General features: G+C 37.3%; 1 protein-coding gene and 1 long non-coding RNA gene across 3 annotated transcripts in view; one reads left to right on the top strand and one right to left on the bottom strand.

Annotated features, from left to right (window-relative positions):
• Positions 1-21,025, top strand: part of LOC125934443 (teneurin-2-like) — an 88,704-nt gene that overhangs the window by 23,753 nt on the left and 43,926 nt on the right. The window lies entirely within an intron of this gene.
• On the bottom strand, positions 1,763-20,629 carry LOC125934446 (uncharacterized). Of its 2 annotated transcripts, none has more exons than XR_007461401.1 (3): positions 19,731-20,629; positions 13,331-13,440; positions 1,763-3,432 (listed from the first exon to the last, which is right to left on the bottom strand). It is a non-coding gene; the product is annotated as an uncharacterized LOC125934446 (long non-coding RNA). The 2 variants fall into 2 exon arrangements; XR_007461400.1 differs by lacking the exon at positions 1,763-3,432 and adding an exon at positions 4,798-5,045.

Below are 21,025 nucleotides of genomic sequence, written 5' to 3'. Positions count from 1 at the left end.
CAAAGAGGAGGGAAAAACAGAGAAAGACAAAGAGCCTAACAAATAGAGGGCACAGCTGAAGTGAACAGACCATCCCTGGGTACAGACCTGCCTACTCCTTAAAACTGAAAAACTGCATGGGATCCCCTTGCCACTCACCCCCTGTACCCCTTTATCAGGCTTCATGCTTTTTACTTGTAAAAATACCACAGGAATATAAACTCCATAAGGGCACAGTTCTGTTTTGTTTGTTTGTTTGTTTGTTTTGGTGGGGGGTTGTATTTTGTTTTTGTTTCTGTTTTTATCTCTTAATCACTGCTCCGCCCATAGGGCCTGATAGAACAGTGCCTGTCACCTATTGCATGCTTCATAAATACTTGCTGAGTGAAGGAATGAATGAATGAATGAATTGTGGAAAATCACAGATGGAGGAATTGCCCAAACTCTAGTTGACATATCAAATCTGATACAAATAAATGGCCATTCCAGTAGAGAGTCACAGACAAGGAGTTGCAGTATTAGGACCAAGACCCTGCAGCAAATGATGCAGACTAAAGGCAATCAATGAAACGGAAGATAAGATTGGATCCTGAGTCACAACTAGGTGTCTCTTCATTTCTTTCTGTGAAGGGATCAGAGGTACATTGGAGAACCTCTCACTGTGTATTATTTTCTGTTAGAGATGGATATACACACACCTTCACATATATTTATGTATATGTCTATGAATACACATAGCTACAAGTATATCTCCACATTTACACCTACTCACACACATGTACACTCCTGCGTGTATTATTTAAGTTAACTCTAGTCAATTCTGTAGGGGTATCAGGTTAAGTGGAGTTAGTTAATCTCAGCTAATAGTTTCCTATCTTTTAAAAGTTTTTTTAAGAATTTTTTGAGATATTGCAATGAAGCAAAGCCTGGAACAAATGGATTTCATCCACTCTGAATTCTGATGTGCTAATCACACTCTGAATTCTGATGTGTCATACCTGTGTAGGCCAGAGGTAAAGCAGCCTATAAATTGTTGTGCTTCATTGTGGCAAATGATGCCTTTCTGAGAATGCCACAGTAAATTAATCAATTAAAACAAAGAGTGCCATCTGGTGATGCATCCCCTCCCCCTTTCTTCTTCACACTCCTTACTATCAATGTCTTCTTATATCTGTCTTCTCATGATCCATTGGTGATTTTTTTAGGCCATTCTTCCCATTATGTCAATGACTTGGGATATCTTTAACCCTTGACTTTTATCTCATCTATAAACCCCTTAGCTCAGTAGATTTCCCTAATTAAAAAAAAAAATAGTGTTTATTATTTTTGAGAGAGAAAGAGAGAGTGCAAGTGGGGGAGGAGCAGAGAGAGATGGGGACACAGAATCCAAAGCAGGCTCCAGGCTCTGAATTGTCCGCACAGAGTGTGATGCGGGCCTCGAACCCACAAACCTTGAAATCATGACCTGAGTGGAAGTCAGAGGTTTAACCGACTGAGGCACCCAGTCATCCCTAGGCTTCCTTAATTTAAAATGGCATGGTCATCAAGGGCAGAAAATCTCCTTCCTCTTAGTGGTCAACAATGTAACCTGAAAGGATCCTTTCCCTTGGCTCATGATTCTTATTCCAGGAACAGTCCTTGGTATTTTGCCTTTAAAATCAGTTGATTTTATTTTCGTATTTGATTCTTACTCATTTTTTAGAAGTTTCTTTTTCCCATGCTAAGCCAAATCAGCAGTAAACTGTCTCTGTGGTCGTTTTATATCTCAGCTCTTCCTTTATCCTCCCATAGAATTGAGAATGAAAATGCTAGAAGATACCAGTGAAAGATCCACTCATCAACCCTACTGTTAATCACAAAGTGAATTCAGCTCTGTCACCATCTACCCTTCTACCAGGAAATGGATCCCTGAGCATCTCTCCATTATTCCTTTTGTGTGTTGTGCTCAACGGAAATTTTCCATATCTCCATTTCTGTGACTCTGCTGTCAAGGGCAATCTCTTAGGCACTGCCTGTCATTGTGATTATTGCCGATATCACTGAATTAAGGTAATCAGGCCACATTCATTGCATGCACTTTGAGCAGAAGCTGAAACCACAGGTAAAATTGAAATGCCCAGTAATGGCCATTTCAGTGTCGGTTTCCTGTTCTTTCCTAAAGTGCATTTGCTTTTGCTTTTGCTTCTTGCCTGCTGAGATCATTGTGTGGGTGTGAGCATCTGAGGGCTCAGGTTGATAAGTTGCAAAGGGAAAGGGGGGAAGAAAAGGCCACACAGCTTGAATAAATAAATACATAAAAATATATGGTACTCTAGCATGCCCTACTGCCATGTCTCCATCACTACACAAGGATGTCCTCACATATTAACTTCAGCATCAGAATTCTGAAGGCAGGGAAGCAAAAGTAGCAGCTGTGGGAGCTCCCTAAAGTGGAGCCAGGCATGACATTCTGAATTCTGAAATTGCAAACCCACAGTTCAGTAGGTTGCAGCAACACAGAATGCAGATGGCGTGTTCCTTTGGATTGTCAGAGTAGTTCTACAGTATATATAAATGGCTTCGGTTCTCTTCTGTTGGCTCTGTCACTGCCTTTTAACACCAATGTGTCAGTAAAGCCATGTTGCAGTGACAATCATATGTTGGTAATGGGGCTCAGAGGAGAGACCTTGGGAAACTTTGAAATTAACCATTTCAGAATGGAGAAGTCTTAGGTATGTTACACATTAGAGAAACAAAAAACTGCTTTACTGCATATATTAGGTGACTATAATAACTTGGATTCATTTAATGTATGCCATATAATTGAAGAGTAGATGAAATAGTTCATTATTTTTATAAAATACAAATGTATGTTTTTTCCCCACAGCAAGAAGAAAATGAGATAAATGCACGTTAAAACCTCCTCAGTGATTAAACCATCTTCTTTTCATCTGTATAATAGAGCCAGAGTAAATATAAGGCTGTAATTAACTTTAAGGCCTCTGCGGATGTATTGTTAGAATAGGGCCTATTTTTCCAATGGCAGCTGAACCTAAAAGAATAATTTCTATTTAGAAATCATGTTTACAGGCTTCTCATTTCAAGGAACATTCGCCTTCTCTCCCCACACAGCCTTAGTCGCCAGTTGAGAAAATTAGGTCCTTGGCTATTTGTGATATCCCGTGTTCTTCTGTGTGTCCTCAACTTATCAACTGCTTTCTAACAAGTGACTGAAATCTAACAAGTGAGACCTGTACATGTGAGACTTATTTAGAAAGTGAATTTTTTTTAAATTGTAAATTGCATTTTTGAGACTACTTACAGTTGTCTTCCATGAAGTTGAAAAAGAAAAGAGCAACTGGAGAATGAATGAAAAAGTATTTTCTCAGTAGAATGATTAGCTATGCCTTGTAAAGTCATCTTGTCCATTAAGGTCAGTTCCCACATCCATGTCAGTTCCCACACTGCAGCTCCCTGTGGGGAACACATATGTGCACTCATGCATACTAGCCAACCCATACACGTTTAGACATTTAAAAATAGGTATTTATCGATTTGTATACAGTTGGTGAATTTAGAGTGGTGACTTCACTTCATTAAGGAGCAATCAGTGAAAGGAGATTTAGACCTAGAGTATTTCTGTGGGACAGGCAGAATTTTGTTTCACTGTTGTAAAAGATGATGTAGTAAGTGTATTTACCATGAGGTCACATCTCCTAGTTTTGCTTTTTAGCTGTAAGACTATAGGCAAGTTAGAAAATTTCCATAAGTTACAGTTTATTTTTGTTTTTATGGAGATATTAATAATACAGATCTCCCTCACGGGATGGAGATGCCATGGGGGTGCATCCTGATAAACCCGTATTAGGTTGAAAATATCACTAAGTTGAAAATACATTTAATGTACTTAATACACTGACCATCGTTGCCTAACCTAACCTACCTTAAACATCCTCAGAATACTTACATTAGCCCACAGTTTGGGGCACTATCGTCTAGCACAAAGCCTATTGTATAATAAAATGTTGACTTTCTCATTCAGTTTTTCAAATGCTGTACTGAAAGTGAAAACCAGAGTGGTTGTGTGGGTACAGAATGGTTATAAGTGTGTTGGCACTTTACCCCTCGTGGTCACTGTCTCTGGAGAAGATCCAAATTCAAAATTTCAAGTATGGTTTCTACTGAATGCTTTCTCACCATCAGAAAGTGGAAAAATTATTAAGTCAAGCCCTTGTAAGTCAGGGACCATCTGTACTTTATATTGGCCTGTTGTTAGTGTCAAATGAAAAAACCACATGCAGAGGCACTTGTTGCCTGGCATTTAGGAGTCCTTAGGCCATGTTAGCAATGATCATTATTGATCATTACATAAATGTAATTATGTTATTTACATTTACCCATACAGCCTAGGAAAGTCATGGAGGGAAAACCGAAAGCAGACTCAACTTACCCATCTGCATGTTTTAAAGGCCTTACAGAATCTTACTATGAAAATAATTTAGAATTATATGTAGGCTCTCCGCTAGCAAAAATGATAGTTAAAATGTGTTGTACACTACTATATTTCAGGCCATAAGCTTGTATTATCTAATTTGATTCGAACAGAAGCTCTAGGAAATAGAAGTTATTTTCTTTTTATCATGTGAAGATAAATCATATGAAGAAAAATCAAAATCAAGTAAGATACAAGTCTTCATTCTATCTTAACAGTGTTTGTCTTCTGGCACATAGGTGATACTCAATAAAATGTTTGTTGAATGGATAGGCTTATAGTCAAATGGAACTAAAATATGTATGAAAAAAAATGATGCATTAAAACTGCTCTAGGCAGTACAAAAACCAAAACATCAAAATATAGTTAGGATTCAAAAAAGGAAATGGACTTCATTCAGGAAAAAAACCTGGATCAACAGATTCTTAAATATGAAGATGAATCCCGTCTTAAAACACATCCCAGTTCTTGCCTTGTCTTTGGGTGGACTCAGAGGCAGATCACTCAGGGTGTAGCACTATAGGAAGAACTTCTTTTGGGGTTTGTTTAGACCTTCATTTTCAAGTATCCCTTTTATATTCAGAGGGACCTCTTCCTATAATGACAAAAACACATCTGAAACCCATCTGCAATGCTGATTCCCTGTTTTGTTCTTTAAACTCTCCTCCTTAGGATAAACAGTTCCTACTTCCTGATTATTTAGGTCCTCTGAAATAAATTCTCCATTTTCAAAGGAACTTTCTTGCAAGTGAGAAGAGACTAGAAAATTGCTATATAAGTCAAAAAGACTTGTATTTTAAAAAATTGATGCTCTTCACCAGAAATTATATTACAGTTCTAGCTGTGATCCATATTCACAAAATGAAAAATATTTAATTCAACAATAAAATGGAAGCTCATTTATTTGGTCAATGTATCAAAACAGGCCAAAAAAAAAAAAATAATAGGGCATTTTAGGGACATTCACACCAGGATGGGAAAAGAAATGGGAGTTATTCTTCAAGCTTCTCTGTCTCTCTGTCTCTGTCTCTCTCTGTCTCTCTCTCTTGCCTTTTTCCTGTTTTCTATGTGGAGGCTGATAGGCAGGGATCACCCAGAAGTTATACTGAAGTTAATGTTATGTAGAGTGGGGACATTTTTTCCCCTTCTGCAGACATGAGCCTTGTAGGACTTATCACAACTCCCAGGGTGACAAAATTCTTTGGCAGGAATTTGTCTGCTCTAACTTTCCTTGACTTTGGTTCCTCAGACAACTGCTTGTTCCTTTCCAGGCCCATGATTAGGTTGTTTGCTAAGGTAGAGGAAATAAAGGCAGCTAAGGCTAGTTTGGGCAATTTATTCTGTTATCTGTGCCTTCTTTGTGTTATGGTTTTCTTGTATTTCAGCTCAAGGTGGCATTTCCTGTTTAACCCTTTATTTGTTTATTTCCCCTTAAAGTCTGCCTGGACATTGAATCTCTTGCCTTGGCTTTTATAACTTCTCGATCCTCTTTGATTTACTTGTTCATGAGCTCATTTATTTAAGTGCTGAAAAACATTTGTAAAAAACAAATAAACTAACACAAACATGAAACCCGAAGAGCATGTCTAAAGGGCTCACCACGTGTTACATCCCAGCTTTAGCAGATTCCGGGTCCCATCTTGTCCCTTTTACCCACCTACATCATGGAGGCATAATGTCAGCATTTTTCTCTTTCTGGGAAGCATCATGAAAACACTTGGACTCTAGATTCAGATAGATGCCATTCAAATTTCACAGCAGTACTCCCTGGCTATGTGACCTCAGTTATGTAAATTCTCTTCACCTTTTCCTCATTTGCAAAATGAAGATAAAATTTTCTTCTTTTGTGGTTTTGTGAAGATCAGATACCATGGTTCATATCACATGTTTAGATCAGTGCTCAAGAAATTTTAATTCCCTTTTTACTCCCTTTGTTACTCTCCCCATTCCTCCTTGAAGGTGGAAAATAAAATGCTGTTGTCCAAAAGAAAAACAGGAGGGAATGAAAGATTTGATGTTTCAAGCTGGAATTTTCCTTTTATGTACTTAACTAGTGGGTCATTTAAGGTACTTCACAATTTGTTGAGAGAACCATTAAATACCATTAGTAGGTCATCTGCCACTGACTTCAAAACTATAGTCTTTAAAATTCAGCCAAATAGGGAAATCATTTTAATAGCTCCGATCACTTTGATTTGGGCCATAAGGTCATGGTGACAGATGCACTAAGCATCTCATAAATACCAGGGTATTTCCTTTAGCTGGCATAATTTGCAGAATAGAAATGGCCATGTGCTATCATTATGTAATATGATATCATTTAAAAATGTAAAACTGTAGCGGAAGCATTTTGACCAAGTGGCCCCGCAACTTTAAGCACCTTGTCCAACACCCTTCAGTTTGTTCTGGTCTCATCTAAATGACCCTCACATAGAAAAGTGACTTATATTTGGCCTTTTTCTCCTTCACATTCTGAAAGGAGGATTTACATTAGTATAGCATATAGAGCTGGACTAAACTTTTGAGACTATCCAGTCTTTTAAAAGTCCTTTAACTATGATTCTAGCCCAATCTTCTGAATCTACAGATAAGGAAAGTAAGATTTAAAACAGTGAATTTATTGGGGACAACTAAGCAGGTTGGGCTGAAAACTGAAGGTTTTATCTTTTTTTTTTTTTGTAGATTAGGGTGTGTGTGTGCGTGCGCACGCGCATGTGCACGCTCCTACTTGTGTATGTATTGTGTGTATGTATATACTATGTGTGTCTGTGTGTATGTATATTCTCCCTAGGAAAGGTGCTGAGATCCTACCACCTCTGTAAATGTCACACTTTTGAGGATTTTGTTTGTTTGTTTTATTTTTTTCCAAAATGCAATCAGATTTCTATTTGCCAATAATAAAAATTATATGTGCTCAATTTTTAAAAGTCAAATAATTTACAAGAGTATAACGAAGCTAAAACTCACTGAAATTCCAGAAATAACATCTATAAATATTTTGATAAATGTTATGTTGATGTATTTTAAATTTCATGTTAACTATATACAAAACTCTGGAATAAGACCAGTATTTAGTTAATCTTACTACCAGGACTTGACATTCTAACCAAGAGCATGATGTAGGACAATAATTCCCCAAATGTGGTCTGGGATCAGCAACATCATTACTTTTGAACTTGAAAGAAGTACACATCATCAGGCCCCACCCAAGGCCAACTGATCAGAAACTATGGAGATAAGATCCAGTGTTTTGGGTCTTAACAGGCCCACTTGACTATTCTGATGCAAGATCAAGTTAGAGAACATTTTGTATAATGGTCTGAGAGATCTAAGTTTGAATTCTTCTTAGCTATGATACTATTAGATTGTGACCTTGAGTAAGTTGGTCACCCAACTGTAAGTCCAGGTTTTCATGGTGAAGTGAAGATAATATTTACCTTGAAGTGTTGTTGTGGAGATTAGACATAGACTATGGAAAGTACTGAAAACAGTGATTGGTCCATGGTAGGAACTCAATGTTAGCCATTATATGAGTCCTTTGTAGCTTTCATTCACCTTTCAATTGTACAACTTAGTTTTGAGTGATAGAGCTGTATGCATTCTAGGAGAGGAGCACACTGTTGTTAAGGTTTAAAATTTACAAATAGCAGTACAGAGACACATATGTGATTACTTTCTATCTCACAATCTGTACTCCTCAGAAGCAGTGATTCTTCTTTGCCAATTAAGTCTCTACTTAAAGAAGGATAGGTATTTTCTCTCAATACTCTAACCTATACATTTTGAGCTCATAATCACGGACATGAGATTCTCCCAGGAGAACTCTAATTTAATCATAAAAGTGTGAACTGCAGATATGGGAGTGTATAGGATTCCATCCTTCTTTATCTGCTCATTTAAAAAGACCTAAATAGGAGAATTAACAGTTATTTGGCTCACGCTGTGTTTGGATAGAACCAAAGAAAATTATATAAATAAACATAAAAGAGAAAGATAATAAATATGACTGTGTTTGTCATTTTATATGTAATGCTTTGAGATATTAATCATATTGGAATGACAAGGTAAATATATCTTAAGAAAGATGATTGAAATAAGTTACTGATTAAAGGAAACAAGATGAATTTAGTGAGGTGCCAAATAACTTCTCTCTAACTCTCCAGAAGGGTTGAGATGGACTGAATTTCCCTAATTTGGCATAAGATATCAAATTTCAAAAATTGTGCCTTTCACTCTTATGAATTCAAGTACATGCCTGGCTTTAGCAGCCCCTACTGGCAATTAGGTATAATGATGTTTAGTATCCCTGTAGAGGGTTTCCCTTCCATTTCTGCTCTATGTATTTTAATCACCTTAAATTGAAAATGAATTGCTATTAGAAACTTTCAATGATTTCAGAAAGATTTTTTAAAATAAACCGATAAAATGAAGTAATGCAATGACAATGTTTAAGTAGGAATATTATGGCAGATAAATTCTTGGAGGTTTACTGCTAATGGCCACTTGACATTTTGAAATAGAGCATTTCAGTAAATCACTGGAAATTAGCTGACAAGAATTTATATTCATCTATTTAAATGATACTTATAAATAAGTAAACATGGTTTAAATATAGTTTGAGTGATGCCGGAGTTTATAGCAGCAAATGTCCTAGTGCAGGTTTTTGTTCTAATTTCAGATCAATTCAACAAGCATCTATTGTAGATTTTCTTTGAGCCAGGAAGTGTGCTAGTTCTTAGAGACCTAGAGAGGAGAAAAGCCCAATTCTTCAAATCTAGTAACTAATTGCCCAGATTAGAGTCCATCATCCTTTACTTCAGGAAATCTCCACTCTTCCTTAAGTAACATCTCATCCAGGAACGCTTATATGACTTCCAGATTAGAGTTGAGAATTGTTCTACTCCTGTTCTTAATTATGTCTTGTGGATTTTGGCTTACACACAGTTCAAGAGCTATACATTGGCCAACTATTTATAATAAATGCTAATGGAGTATGCTCATTATGCATGCACGAATTCATTCATTCCACAAATACTTGTTGTGTACATTCAACTATGTGCCAGGCATTGATCTAGACACAGAAGTTGGTAAGTAACAGTGAACAAACCAAGATTTGTGCTGCATTGAACATTATATTCTATGGTGGAGACATCAACCATGAATTTACAAATAAATAAGATAATCTCAGTGGTATTAAGGAAAAAAAAATAATAGAGAACTTAAACAGCACTATGGTGAGGAGTAAGTAAAGGACTGAGCTTTCTGCAAAGACCTGTCTGAAAAGGTAACATTTGAACTGAAACTTGGAGGAGAAGCAGAAGCCTGTGCAGTGGAGATCGGGGTGAAGAGCATTCTGGGTAGAGGAATGGTCAGTGGACCAGCCTGAGGAGGGAAGGTGTTCAGCGTAGTTCATGATTAGAGAAAGACCAATGTGGCTGGACCTTTGTGAATGAGGGAGGAAAATTATCCTACGAGATGAATTTGGTGAAGAAAGCCGGATATATTTTATAGGCTTTTAGAGGCCATAGTTCAGTACTTTTTGAAATTATAATGGGAAGCCCTTAGACTTGAAGCATGGAAAGTGCATCTGCTTTGTTGTTATACTTCTGGAACTGACCAATAATCTTAGTAATTTTATACATACCCTTTTAAAACAGAATAAAGTCAAGTTGAGATACTGGGGAAAACCTCAAAGCTCTACTCAGTCATCATTTCAATTCAAGAAGTGTTTATACTTATGAAACTACTAAGCTAGGCTTTTTGAAAGAAACAGTAATGATAAAGAAATCGTTTATATCTCAGATTAGCTACATCCTACTGAAGAAAGAGCTATTGATAATTACCTGAGATATGAAATTTTAATGAATTAATTTCTACTGTAGAAGCCTAAAGGAGAAACCAACAAATTCTGAATAACATTATTCATGTATTCTACAAATATTTTTGATTACTTGTCACATATCACAAAAAAAATGCCATGGTGAACAAAACACACATGGCTCCTACATTTATGGAGTTTGGGGTCCAGTTGGGAAGGCAGGAATTGAATATGAAATATAGTCACAGATTAGAATAAAGCAATGAAGAGAAAAGAATGGTACATAAGATAGTATTTGGTACATAGGCACTTAATAAATATCAATTGAATGAATGAATGAATGAATGAATGGTTTATAACAGAACAGTAGGGAGTGACATACTTTAATTTTTTTTAAGTTTATTTGAGAAAGGAGAGAGGAAGAGAAGGGGAGAGAAAGAATCCCAAGCAGGCTCCATTCTGTCAGCACACAGCTCACCATGGGGTTCGATCCCAAGAACACTGAGATCATGACCTGAGCTGAAATCAAGAGTCAGACGTTTAACTGACTAAGCCACCCAGGTGTCCTCAGAGTGACATACTTTAGATAGCATGTTCAGAAAAAGCCTCCCTGACACACTATCATTTCAACTTCATTAGGACAAAGTGAAGGCATTATCATTTCAAAAGACTGAGGGGAAGGGGAGTCTCTAGGTTGAGGGACAACTGTGTGAAGGTCTAAAGATGGGAAAGAATTCTAGAATACCTCAGAATGCCACAGAGATGATATTAGAGAGGGAGAACATGGTGAAATAGAGCAATTCAATATGCCATTTCAGGCCATGAGGAATTAAGTTATATTCTAAATCAATAGGTAAGTCATTGCAGGGCCTCATATATTAAACTGATCATCTTAATTTCTGCAAAATGAATTGATTAAGTGGGGACAAGAGCTAATGATGGAAAACCATTTATGATGATACTGTTTTAAATTAGATAAAACATGATGGTGGCTTAGGCTAAGCTAGTGAGGGTGTAGATAGATAAAAATGGATGCATCCAAAGGTTTTCCAGATACAGTCTCTAGATGTAGTGGGATGACATATTTTCTTTCTGCCAAGGTTCAAAGTAAAAACGGAGTTGTTCTTGTCTCAGCATCAAGTGTAACCCTGTTTTTTTAAATAAATCAGACATATTCTTCTGCTCAAAACCTTCCAATAGTCCTCCACATCATTCAATGAAAAGCGTAAAATCCTCAATATGATCTACAAACCCCTAAATGCTCTTCACAGAGATGTGAATCTGGGACTCATTTTCTTACTAGTGTCTTCCCCTCTTAATCTGAACTAGTTATACTGGCTTTCCACAATACAAAACACAGCAATGCGTTTGCCTTTGCTATCCCTTCCTATCCCTGGAATTCCCTTGAAAAACAATTGAAGCAGTCTTTCACCTTCTTTGGCTTTTGGCTCAAATATCACCTTCACACTGAGATCTTCCCTGGTTGATCATCCGGTAAGTTGTCAACCTAAATATTCAAACCCTCCTTTCCAGTATACTGTATCTTCTCTTTCTGCTTTATTTTTCTTCTTAGTATCTCTCAGTATCTAACAAAGTATATATTTTATTTATTTATTTATTTATTTATTTATTTATTTATTATTTGTTTGTTTCCCCATTAAAAGAGAAATTCATTGAGAACTAGGTCTGTTTTTATTTTTATTTTTTTGTTAGCCTATCCCTAGTGTCTATAATAATGATCAATGCACATTGGTTGACTAAATAAATAAATGACAATTGTTATGGAAGAACTTTTGCCTTCCAGGATAAATGTTATGATAGCTAAACTTCATTGACCATTTGGAATATAAGGAGTAAGTGTTCATTGACTTTGTGCAACAATAGACCCTCTCAGTGTGAGTTGAGGCAGGATTTGGGTAAGTAGATTTGGGCCTACTCGAAAAAATCTTGAGTAGCTTGCCAACAGGTTTAGACATGGTCCTATAGATAATTGGGGTTCATGAGAAGGGAGGTATCATACTCTATTCTGTGTTTTATGTTAACAGTTTGATGAATGGTGTGAAGGAGGAAGTAGGAGTGAGTAGACTTTGGAATTAGGAAGAATCTACCAGGAAATTACTGAATTAAACCATCTAGAAGGTGTATATCCAATGGCCAAACTTCAGTTTTGAAAATGGAAATGGAAAGAAGAAAAATAAATATGGAGAATGGAAATCATGGGTTCTTACTTAGAGTAGTGATCACTGTTGGTTTGAATGAGCTGCTTTCTCATTAAGACAATTTGTTTAGTTTTTCATATCCCTAATTTCTAACCAAGAATTTGAGTCAGTTAATCATTAGGAATATTAAAATCTACCTTAAATCCTGTGGTACTACTTGTTATGGCGGAGGGGGAACAACACATGTTATTTTCCTGGCTAAAAGCTTAGAATTTTCCTGAATTGTTTCATAATGACAAAGTCACCAGATTTTTCAGATATCTCAGTTCTTACTATATTTCTGTCATTAATGAGATATGAGATCTTGAGCATGTCACTTCTCTAAACATTATTATTACCTTATGGTATACAAGAACATCATGGAAAGAGGACACCAGAGAGTTGTCTTCAAGGTCTGCATTTGAACCCATTATCTCTTACTGCAGATCTCATGCTCTTGGCCACATAGGTATAAACTGTGTAACCTCTGGGGTAGAAGTAGAATATTCACATAGTTCCAATGCCACATAGGAAATAGCTTTCAAAATGCAGAGAAGTAGAGTTTGTGACAGAGTGATCTCCCTGTCACAGGAGAGATTCAAGCAGAAGCTGGGCATCTATGGACATCTATTGCTTCCACTCACCAAGCATTGGCCAACAAGATCTAAGACCTAAAATAGTAGCTGGCTTAGGTGGTTTAATTCCTTCATGCTCCTGTCTAAATCTGAGAACAAAGGGTCAGCTGTGGCGTGTGTTTCCCCTACCCACCATCATTTCTGCTTTCTCACCGTTCCTATAACATTTAGGCTCCACAGCATCTTTCTGGCACTTTTAACATTCATATGTTTTTATCTATGTCTTCACCTTAATTTTGAGGGCAGGGTTTCGACTGCATTCTTCTTCAGGTCTCCTCCAGTGTGTAGACCCAAACTTTGCTCACAGTGGGCATTTACATCATGCTTTCCATTTATTATCTGTTGAAGGATATTATGAAAAGAAAATAACTCATTTGATTCTACCAAATGCTAGTTGAAATAAGAAATTATTTCAAAAATATCTATCTAAAAGCTGCAAAATCCTGTCAACTAGGGACTTTTTCAGGATTGAAAGACAGATGGTGCCTAAGGATATAAGACCAAGCCCTTTTAACCTTCCTGGATGCATGTGTGTGCCTGCAGAAGTGATGATGCAGGGCATCTACACCTCTTTAGGCACATCTGAGAAAAAACTCAGTACAGAAAGTTCTATCATTATTCGATAACCAAAAACTATCTTTTCTTTGTTGGGAGCAAAAGGGAGTATAATTTGTTTTGGGGTAAAAGAGAAGGAGAACCTCTTCCGTTTGGGAGATATATTTTTAAAGAGTCTGTGAAAGCAGCAAATATAAACATAAGTAACAAGTGAACCATAGTTGAAATAAAAGTGGTAAAAGTGAGACCCATTATATGTGAGTACCACTGAGTCAAGCTGCATATAATTATCATGGAAGACAATACACAAGCAGAGAATGTTCTTAATGACTTGTCAGAGCCCAAGTGGTGTGGAAAACAACTTGGAGTGCATTTACTCCTCCTTTTATGTAGCCTATCACAATGTAAAATTGAGGGGGCACCTGGCATTAAATACTGTATTTACAGAAATGCAGTTAAAAAAAATCAAGATAGCATTTAGTGTATTGTTCTTATACAAAAGAGAAAGAAGGAAAAAAAATTGCCTTTATCGACCAACATATTCCAATTATGATGTTTTATTTAAATAATCACAAATGGGCAATTTGTTCGAACTTATTTCTATATTCCCAGCATGACATAATTCCCTATCCACTCAAGTTTTTCTATGAATCTAAGATGGGATAAGTAGAACCATAATTACAGGAAAAAATTTGGGCGTTGCAATTGCAGTCCAGAGTGTTGGGGCACTTTCTTTCATGGCTTCAGCAGTTCTGTTTGTCTTTGTTGAGGCTCTATTTTTCCCCTCACTCTAGCTATGGTTTCCTTATGGTATTTTAAATTAATTATCAATACCTTTTATGCTTTTTTATGTTGTTCTACATTTGTATAGATAGCTCCTGCTATTCTTCGTGAAAATTGCTTCCTTTGCCTCTAGCACGTCTAAACTGCACTTGAATCATGGTGAGGGCTCCGTTGCTGGTAGCTGCACCCGCCTCAACAGAAACAGGCTTTGTTCCCTGGAGAACAGCTTTGTGACAACTGAACCAGAGGCTTCAGTATTGCAGGGGAGATGGTCGGGAGAGGAGAATTCATTTTATCTGGCACGGGACGTTTGGCTTTGCCCCAGTTCCATCCCCATGAGTAGCTTGCATTCATTCCATAGGATTCTTAATGTGACCTATCACTTCAGAAATATCCTGTGCAGTATTTTATTTGCTTGTACTGGGTTGAGTTCATAAACACTAATCACACACACACACACAAAAAACTAATTAGCTCAACAGTGAAAATGGAAGCACTGAACATCTGAGTAGTTATGAATAGTCTTTCAGCGTTGTTGATTCAGTTAGTTATCTTGTATATTTCATGTCCTACACATTGCAGTAAAATAATAATATTCTATAGAGACACACTTATCAAGGAAGCCAGGAATAGAAGGTACTGCATATAGGCATGGCTGAGTCCCAAATTGAGGAGACAAACTCATCTTCTGAGTTATGTGCAAATACAAGTGTAAAACCAGGTGAGGATTTTTTTTTAAGGCAATGTGACACTCTGGACGAAATGGATGTGAATTTAAACTCCAGAAATAATTGTGCATGCAATAGAAACTCCAAAATGAAGCAATAGGTCATTAACAAAGATAAAAGAAATCTTGTATCAGTGATAGAGGCAGTTCTTGTATCAGTGATAGAGGCAGTAAGTAAAATGGACGAGGAGATGAAAAGTAATTGGATAAAGCCTTTGCTGAGGAACAAGAAAACTAGGCTGAATTCCTAATGGATTATTAGGGCAAATCAAAGAAAATGGGACAGGGAACATCCTAGTGGCTTCAGGGCTATGGTATCATCAATTTCTAGCTGTGGGACCCCTACAAGCACTGTAAGGTTGTTTAATGATGTAACCTTTAGATAAATTTGTTAAAGAAACACCTAGTTTGGGGCGCCTGGGTGGCTCAGTCGGTTGGGCGGCCAACTTTGGCTCAGGTCATGATCTCGCGGTCCGTGAGTTCAAGCCCCGCGTCGGGCTCTGTGCTGACAGCTCAGAGCCGGGAGCCTGTTTCGGATTCTGTGTCTCCCTCTCTCTGACCCTCCCCCATTCATGCTCTGTCTCTCTCTGTCTCAAAAATAAATAAACGTTAAAAAAAATTAAAAGAAACACCTAGTTTTTTTTTTAACTTGAAAAAAAAAATTTATGTTTATTTTTGAGAGAGAGACAGAGACAGAGCTCCAGAGGCAGAGGGGCAGAGAGAGGAGACACAGAATCAAAGCAGGCTCCAGGTTCTGAGCTGTCAGCACAGAGCCTGACGTGGGGCTCGAACTCACGAACCGTGAGATCATGACCTGAGCCTAAGTCAGTCGCTTAACCAACTGAGCCACCCAGGCGCCCCCAAAAAATTTTTTTAATGTTGATTTATTTTTGAGAGACAGAGAGACAGCAAGCTGGGGGCAGAGACAGAGGAAGACACAGAATCTGAAGTAGGTTCTAGGCTCTAAGCTATCAGCACAGAGCCCAACGTGAGGCTCAAACTCACGAGTGGTGAGATCATGACCTGAGCCAAGTCAGAAGCTTAATGGACTGAGCCACCCAAGCACCCCATACCTAGTATATATTTTAAGTGGTAGCTGTTGTTGTTATTATTAATATAAAGATCATTATTTTTATTAGAAAAATAAATATTTTAGACATTTTTTACCAGAGATCCTTTCTCCCAACCTCTTTGATTCTTTTAACTAAAAAATAACTGCAAAGAGTTTGGGAGTTATCACTATTTTCTGTGTCCTTGGACCAGGTAATATAAGGCACATTCTTTCAGGGCTGCTTCGTGGTGCTAGCACTGGATAGACTACTTCCAGTGGGGTTGGAGAGAGATGGGAGACTGTTTCTAGTTTGTGGTTGTGTGGATATATTTGATATTATTGCCCCTTTGCTCCATGGTGGGGGATGTAGATACACTTGCATGGTGGAGAAGATAATGTCTTTAAAAGTTAGACTCTAGGGGCACCTGGGGATGTCACTTGGTTAAGTGTCTGACTCTTGATTTTGGCTCAGGTCATGATCTCAAGGTTTGTGAGTTGGAGCCCCATATCAGGCTCTGTGCTGATAGTGCTGAGCCTGCTTGGGATCCTCTTTTTCCCTCTTCTGCCCCTACCAGCTCACACATGGGCATGCTCACTGTATCACTCAGATAAATAAACTTTTTTAAAAAGGTAAGACTCAGAAGAGCAAGGCTGGAATAAGCTTGGTCCCTTCAAAAATCAAGGAGCTTTAGAAAATCTGTGTCACACCTCACCTTCTAGACTTAGTAGTCCAATGGTTACCTTGGCTTTACTCTATATGGTGGCTGTGTTGGAGTAAATAGTTTCAATGGAGTTATAATAAAGTTATTAAGTCAGTGATATACTTTATCTTTTCTGAATCTGATTATGAGTTGATGTGCATACATATTTTATCACAAAATATATAGCATTTTAAAGTGTTTTGAGCTCTACTAATAATTACAGCTTATATTTATTGACTACGTACTATGTGCCTACTATGTCAAGTGCTTTTATGAATTGTTTTATTTATTACTTCACCAAAACCTGTGAATGGAATACTTTGATTATCTCCATTTGACAATGAGAAAGCTAAGATGAAGCTTGCTGAAGTTCGCACAGTCAGAAAAGAGCAGAGTTGGCTATGGAAAACAGTGTAGATCTTTCTCAAAAATTAAAAATAGAATTACCATATGGTCTGGTAATTCCACTACTGGGTATTTACCCAAAGAATATGAAAACACTAACTTGAAAAGATACATGGACCCCTATGTATACTGCAGCTTTATTTACAATAGCCAAAATATGGAAGTAACCCAAGTGTCCACCGACAGATGAGTGGATAAAAACATGTAGTGTGTGTGTGTGTGTGTGTGTGTGTGTGTATGTGTGTGTGTACACGCACGCACACATACACACCTTGGAATATTACTCGGTAATAAAAAAGAATAAAATCTTGCCATTTGTAACAGCATGGTTGAATCTAGAGGGTAAAATGCTAAATGAAAAAAGTCAGAGAAAGACAAATACCATATGATTCTACTCATGTGTCAAATTTAACAAACAAAACAAATGAAAAAATAAGAGACCAATAAAACAGACTATTAATTATAGAGAGCAACTGGTGGTTATCAGAGAAGAGGCAAGTAGGGGAATAGGAGAGATAGGTGAAGGGGATTAAGAGTACATTTTAAGTGATGAGCACTGCGTGTTGTATGGAATTGTTGACTCACTTTATTGCACACCTGAACCTAATATAGCACTATATTTTAACTTTACTGGAATTAAACAAACAAAATAATGGAGTTGCATTATAGCCCAAGAAGTTACATTCTGGCCCCATGATCTTAACCAAACTTAAAAACATCAACTAACCTTAAACATACCAATAGCCACCATTTGAATTATTTAAGAACAGTGAAACTTTCTTAAAATTCCTTAAAGGTACTTGAGGAACTTTAAAATATGCCTTCAATGTTAATATTAAAAGTTTGTCTTTTGAAAATAAAATCAATTTATTTTCACATACATTTTATGGTATAAAATTAATAAGTAGCATATGCGTGAGCCCCATCTCTCTCTGAAAGTTGGAGTTAAGTGCCACTTTTTAGACTTGGCCAAACAGACAATTCATTTACTGTTCTAGGAATTCCCATTCAGTAATGGCTTGTCCTCTCCTTTCTTTTCCTTCTCTCCTTTTTCTTTCCTTTTCCTCTTCCCTTCCCTTCCCTTTTTTTTTTTTTTTTTTTTTTGATTCCTTTCTTCCGTTGTGCTTATAATCTCTTTTAGCCCTGTAACTCTGTGCTAACATGCTGTCGGTACATTTCATTTTCATAGTAATGGCTCCTCTTATGATACATGGGCATGTTATTTGTAGTGGAAATCTCTGCTGATATCTTAAAAAAGGCACTGAATTGAATTGCAATGATTTGCAAGCATTTTGCAGTTGTCACCAAAGCCCTCTTTGTCTTTTGAAATCAAAATTTGTGCAGGGCTTAGAGGTTAAAAATGTAACAGAAGAGAAAGGTGATAAAATCTATTGTTGAATAGAAATTCAACTTGTGTGTTGCCAAATTAGAGCCTCTCAAGTTATTGTGAACACTGCTTGCCTATTTTAACTTGGTTGACCAGCACCCTTCTGCTGTGTGACACCTGTTTGTGAACATGCCCTCTCCCTTCCACCTCCATTATTCTCACTATTTCATTTTGCATGCAACGTAAGAGAATCTGGCTTATCCAAGAGAGTCAAACATTAGTGCTATACATGAGACCAATTGCTTTAACCCCTTTAGTGTAAAGATGAGGAAATTGAAACTAGAAGACAGACTTGTGAATCATAATACAGCTACTTAGAGGTTAAGCCATGCCTCAAATTCTCCTCTTCCAAATTCTATCCCAGCTATTTTCCTATATTATCCCTACAAATCAAACCAATGAAACTATTATTAGTCGCTAGTTTAATGCCAATGGTTATTAATAACAAAGGCTCTGATCCTGTATATTCATCTAAGGGGCCAAATAACACATATACGCCTCAGTGGGAGTGAGGTGTGATCCGTGTGCCACATGCTGTGTTCAACACCTCTCTGAGTCAACTCAAGCATAACTGGGGAGCTATCACCATCCCTTCACCTTCAGAAATGAAGAAATGAAGGCTTATCAGGTGAAGTAACTTCTTGACATTCACAAGTGATGGAGTTTAATTTTAACCCCCATCTTACCAATGCCAACACCTGTGCAGTGCTGCCCCCTAAAGAGTTTTCAATACATTTCTCCCCACTCCCAAACTGCAACAGATGTAAACTTGTACTTGCACCCACAATAGTCTCTCCACCCTCTCATCTGATGTCGGTCCTTTTGATTTCTGTGTGTGTTTTTGTTTTTTGTTGTTGTCATTGTTGTTGTTGTTTTGTCAGAGTGGAGAACTAGGATATAGAGTGGGTGCAGTAATTTGTAGTTCCTCTGTTTTTGCTGGCCACTGTAGCCAGCTGATCTGGACTGTCCCTACTTGGGAGAGCTGCTTGGAGTGTAGGCCAAGTTCAGGCAGCTACAGACCTTTGATTAAGAGCATGAAAAGGCATCTCTGTTCCCTAGCTTTTTTTTTTCTGCTTTTGTTCTTGCCCACAGGAGTGGTACAGATGGAGAATGAAGAGGTTCAGTAGCCTGGCTGTGAAGAAAGTTGAGGAAAGCTCCTTTATTACCTGAGGAATATAAATCATATCAGAAGTTTGCAAAGGGGAATTTGGACAGAACCGTAGAGACTTCTAAGTCTCCTTGTATTCTTTCTAATCAGTGATTACAAAGCATAGTCCAGCAAATTAAAATGCTAGTATACCTAAACTTCCTGTGTTATAAAAGCATGTATAACAGAACAGAAACAAGAAAAATAAAAGCAGGTGAGCTTGCAACCTGTTTCCCTTTGACAATTAAGGAAAAAAAAAAACTAAACTAAACATTATGAACATGAGTATACTTTATTCAGTATCCAACATTTTCAGGCAGAAACAATTTCTAATTTTACACTTTCACCCAATCATTCCACAAGTATATTGTAGCTACATTAATTCAGTAAGTGAGAGATGTTTTCAGCTCACTTAGAATTTAAAAATAAAATGAACAGACACATTAACAGGTAAATTATAATTAAGGGGAATACATGCTATAATAAAGGTAGCCACAAAGTGATTTGGGAATGTAAAGAAGGAGGTAATTTTTGGTGGAGATTTTGATCAAGATTTTTCAGAGCAGTTGACATGCAGGGTGAATCTTATAGAATGAATAGTCATCATCCAGTTGTGAATGGGGGGATACAAAAACTTCAAGGCAGAGGAAGCTCATTGTGTAAAGAATTGATGTCACAAAATAATGTGGCCACTGAGGGTGACGTAGGTTGTTCACAATGGTGAGGTGATGTCAGAAAGTGGCAATGAGGAAGGAGACTAAGTTAACCTTGGGAATATAAAAGGTTCACACCAAAATACGACCAATTTATTTTTCTTTTAAGTTTATTTATTTATTTTGAGAGAGAGAGAGAAAGAGTGCAAGCAGGAGAGGGGCATAAAGAGAGAGGGAGATAGAATCCCAAGCAGGTTCCCCACTGTCAGTGCAAAGTTTGATGAAGGGCTCAGACTCACAAACCGTGAGATCATGACTTGAGCCCAAATCGAGAGTTGGATGCTGAACCCAACTGAACCACCCAGGCACCCCCAAATATGACCAATTTGAATGTCAATCTCAATACGTGTCAGGATGTTTTATCATAAATCAAGTAAGATTAATCTTCTGTTTACCTTTATAAATAATAAAGACTTTGCAAATAATGTTCAACAAGATGAGATGAAATTGAAATG

The sequence above is a fragment of the Panthera uncia genome, assembly GCF_023721935.1.
Source record: "Panthera uncia isolate 11264 chromosome A1 unlocalized genomic scaffold, Puncia_PCG_1.0 HiC_scaffold_17, whole genome shotgun sequence".
NCBI classification, from domain to species: Eukaryota; Metazoa; Chordata; class Mammalia; order Carnivora; family Felidae; genus Panthera; species Panthera uncia.
The sequence above is the reverse complement of the archived record's forward strand: the minus strand, read 5'-3'. Positions and strand labels throughout refer to the sequence as shown.